Source organism: Aquarana catesbeiana, linkage group LG03 (genome assembly GCF_042186555.1).
Source record: "Aquarana catesbeiana isolate 2022-GZ linkage group LG03, ASM4218655v1, whole genome shotgun sequence".
Taxonomy (NCBI): Eukaryota; Metazoa; Chordata; class Amphibia; order Anura; family Ranidae; genus Aquarana; species Aquarana catesbeiana.
In genome coordinates, this window is record NC_133326.1 from 11,290,251 (window position 1) to 11,294,813 (window position 4,563).

Genomic DNA, 4,563 nt, shown 5'->3' on the forward strand with positions numbered 1-4,563 from the left:
ACCACCCCACCCCCCTACAGGATCCCTACTGGAACCCACCACCCCACCCCCCTACAGGATCCCTACTGGAACCCACCACCCCTCCCCCCTACAGGATCCCTACTGGAACCCACCACCCCTCCCCCCTACAGGATCCCTACTGGAATCCACCCCTCCCCCCTACAGGATCCCTACTGGAACCCACCACCCCTCCCCCCCACAGGATCCCTACTGGAATCCACCACCCCACCCCCCTACAGGATCCCTACTGGAACCCACCACCCCACCCCCCTACAGGATCCCTACTGGAACCCACCACCCCACCCCCCTACAGGATCCCTACTGGAACCCACCACCCCTCCCCCCTACAGGATCCCTACTGGAACCCACCACCCCTCCCCCCTACAGGATCCCTACTGGAATCCACCACCCCTCCCCCCTACAGGATCCCTACTGGAATCCACCACCCCTCCCCCCTACAGGATCCCTACTGGAATCCACCACCCCTCCCCCCTACAGGATCCCTACTGGAACCCACCACCCCTCTCCCCTACAGGATCCCTACTGGAACCCACCACCCCTCCCCCCTACAGGATCCCTACTGGAACCCACCACCCCTCTCCCCTACAGGATCCCTACTGGAACCCACCACCCCTCCCCCCTACAGGATCCCTACTGGAACCCACCACCCCTCCCCCCTACAGGATCCCTACTGGAACCCACCACCCCTCCCCCCTACAGGATCCCTACTGGAACCCACCACCCCTCCCCCCTACAGGATCCCTACTGGAACCCACCACCCCTCCCCCCTACAGGATCCCTACTGGAACCCACCACCCCTCCCCCCTACAGGATCCCTACTGGAACCCACCACCCCTCCCCCCTACAGGATCCCTACTGGAACCCACCACCCCTCCCCCCTACAGGATCCCTACTGGAACCCACCACCCCTCTCCCCTACAGGATCCCTACTGGAACCCACCACCCCTCCCCCCTACAGGATCCTTACTGGAACCCACCACCCCTCCCCCCTACAGGATCCCTACTGGAACCCACCACCCCTCCCCCCTACAGGATCCCTACTGGAACCCACCACCCCTCCCCCCTACAGGATCCCTACTGGAACCCACCACCCCTCCCCCCTACAGGATCCCTACTGGAACCCACCACCCCTCCCCCCTACAGGATCCCTACTGGAACCCACCACCCCTCTCCCCTACAGGATCCCTACCTTCCTCATTCTCTGATCTCTCCCCACCCCCGCCTGTAGAAGTCTGCAGATCTCCAGCCAAACACAAACCTCCGCAGATCAGTGTAGGGGCCTTTCCAAGATTACAGAGGGGTCACCACTCAAACCCCCCCAATGCCCTGCACAAGTTACTGCGGGGCCCCCAATCATTCCACCTAATGGGTCACCATGGGGCCCCTGGCCATTCCAATAACAGATGACTGTGGGGCCCCCAATACAGGTCAGTGTGTGGGGCCCCCCAATACAGGTCAGTGTGTGGGGCCCCCCAATACAGGTCAGTGTGTGGGGCGCCCCCCCCAATACAGGTCAGTGTGTGGGGCCCCCCCCCCCCAATACAGGTCAGTGTGTGGGGCCCCCCCCCCAATACAGGTCAGTGTGTGGGGCCCCCCCCCCCAATACAGGTCAGTGTGTGGGGCCCCCCCCAATACAGGTCAGTGTGTGGGGCCCCCCCCAATACAGGTCAGTGTGTGGGGCCCCCCCCCCAATACAGGTCAGTGTGTGGGGCCCCCCCCCCCAATACAGGTCAGTGTGTGGGGGCCCCCCCCCCAATACAGGTCAGTGTGTGGGGGCCCCCCCCCCAATACAGGTCAGTGTGTGGGGGCCCCCCAATACAGGTCAGTGTGTGGGGGCCCCCCCCCAATACAGGTCAGTGTGTGGGGCCTCCCCCCAATACAGGTCAGTGTGTGGGGGCCCCCCCCCCAATACAGGTCAGTGTGTGGGGGCCCCCCCCAATACAGGTCAGTGTGTGGGGCCTCCCCCCAATACAGGTCAGTGTGTGGGGGCCCCCCCCCCCAATACAGGTCAGTGTGTGGGGGCCCCCCCCAATACAGGTCAGTGTGTGTGGGCCCCCCCCACCAATACAGGTCAATGTGTGGGCCCCCCCCACCAATACAGGTCAATGTGTGGGCCCCCCCCACCAATACAGGTCAGTGTGTGGGGGCCCCCCCCCAATACAGGTCAGTGTGTGGGCCCCCCCCCACCAATACAGGTCAATGTGTGGGCCCCCCCCACCAATACAGGTCAGTGTGTGGGGGCCCCCCCCCCCAATACAGGTCAGTGTGTGGGGCCCCCCCCCCCAATACAGGTCAGTGTGTGGGCCCCCCCCCAATACAGGTCAGTGTGTGGGCCCCCCCCCCAATACAGGTCAGTGTGTGGGCCCCCCCCCCCCAATACAGGTCAGTGTGTGGGGCCCCCCCCCAATACAGGTCAGTGTGTGGGGCCCCCCCCCCCAATACAGGTCAGTGTGTGGGGCCCCCCCCCCCAATACAGGTCAGTGTGTGGGGCCCCCCCCCCCAATACAGGTCAGTGTGTGGGGCCCCCCCCCCAATACAGGTCAGTGTGTGGGGCCCCCCCCCCAATACAGGTCAGTGTGTGGGGCCCCCCCCCCCCAATACAGGTCAGTGTGTGGGGCCCCCCCCCAATACAGGTCAGTGTGTGGGGGCCCCCCCCAATACAGGTCAGTGTGTGGGGGCCCCCCCCCAATACAGGTCAGTGTGTGGGGGCCCCCCCCCAATACAGGTCAGTGTGTGGGGGCCCCCCCCCAATACAGGTCAGTGTGTGGGGGCCCCCCCCCAATACAGGTCAGTGTGTGGGGGCCCCCCCCCAATACAGGTCAGTGTGTGGGGGCCCCCCCCCAATACAGGTCAGTGTGTGGGGGCCCCCCCCAATACAGGTCAGTGTGTGGGGGCCCCCCCCCAATACAGGTCAGTGTGTGGGGGCCCCCCCCCCAATACAGGTCAGTGTGTGGGGGCCCCCCCCCAATACAGGTCAGTGTGTGGGGGCCCCCCCCCCAATACAGGTCAGTGTGTGGGGGCCCCCCCCCAATACAGGTCAGTGTGTGGGGGCCCCCCCCCAATACAGGTCAGTGTGTGGGGGCCCCCCCCCAATACAGGTCAGTGTGTGGGGGCCCCCCCCCAATACAGGTCAGTGTGTGGGGCCCCCCCCCCAATACAGGTCAGTGTGTGGGGGCCCCCCCCCAATACAGGTCAGTGTGTGGGGGCCCCCCCCCCAATACAGGTCAGTGTGTGGGGGCCCCCCCCCAATACAGGTCAGTGTGTGGGGCCCCCCCCCAATACAGGTCAGTGTGTGGGGCCCCCCCCCAATACAGGTCAGTGTGTGGGGCCCCCCCCCAATACAGGTCAGTGTGTGGGGGCCCCCCCCCAATACAGGTCAGTGTGTGGGGCCCCCCCCCAATACAGGTCAGTGTGTGGGCCCCCCCAATACAGGTCAGTGTGTGGGCCCCCCCCCAATACAGGTCAGTGTGTGGGGCCCCCCCCCAATACAGGTCAGTGTGTGGGGCCCCCCCCCAATACAGGTCAGTGTGTGGGGCCCCCCCCCCCAATACAGGTCAGTGTGTGGGGGCCCCCCCCCCAATACAGGTCAGTGTGTGGGCCCCCCCAATACAGGTCAGTGTGGGGCCCCCAATACAGGTCAGTGTGGGGCCCCCAATACAGGTCAGTGTGGGGCCCCTGTGATCACACACCTGTGGCTGCGATCTCTCCGTCCCCGGAGCTCTCCCCCCGCCCACATCCTCCATCCCCCTTCTCCTCTCACCTCCGTCCCCGCTCCTCTCCGCTCTCTCCGCCGGCTTCTCCTCCTTCTCTCTCTCCTCTCCCTCTCGGGCCTCGGATCCCAGAAGCAACCGCACTCCTCCCGGGGGAACCCGCCGGCCAATCACAAAGCCGCCTACCTTCTACAAAGAAGAAGTCCGGCCAATCCGGCTTACAGAACGAAAACCGTTCGCAGCCAATGAGCGGCCAGACTCGTCATTCACGTGGGTGTCTCACCTACGAGATCAGCCAATAGCAAGGCGACAATGACACCTGTTAGGGATGCTAACCACATAGCCCCGCCCCCTGAGACTGGAGAGGACACCAGAGCGAGGCTTGGCCCGCAAACCGGAAGTGTAAAGTCTGAGTGGAGTGCAGCTAACCCTGTGCACTGTATGGACTGCGTCCTGAAATGTTATTCAGCTTATATTGACGGGTATAAGAGAACAGCATGCAGATACTTGTCACTGTCACCAAACATGTCATCAATCTTCAACTAGTATCATTTATCACATTGAGTGCAATATAATAAACATCCCTTAGTCATTTTTTATATTAAAAAATATTTTATTTATTTAATACTATATTATTATTATTATTAATAATAATAAAAATAATTGTATTATTAAATAATATTTATTTTAAAATTATTATTTTATACATTATTTATATTATTATTATTATTATTATTTATATTATTATTAATTATATTATTACATATTATTTATTTATTATTATTTTGTTAAAAAATATTTAAAGACCAGGCTTTTTCTGGCACTTTTTGAT

General features: G+C 60.8%; 1 protein-coding gene across 1 annotated transcript in view; it reads right to left on the reverse strand.

Moving 5' to 3' along the window:
* Positions 1 to 3,966, reverse strand: part of GLCE (glucuronic acid epimerase) — an 85,750-nt gene extending 81,784 nt beyond the window's left edge. The window contains exon 1 of the mRNA XM_073618217.1: positions 3,782 to 3,966. The gene's annotated coding sequence lies outside the window, so the exon portion shown is untranslated. The remainder of the gene's footprint in view (positions 1 to 3,781) is intronic.
* Between the last annotated feature and the right edge of the window lie 597 nt (positions 3,967 to 4,563).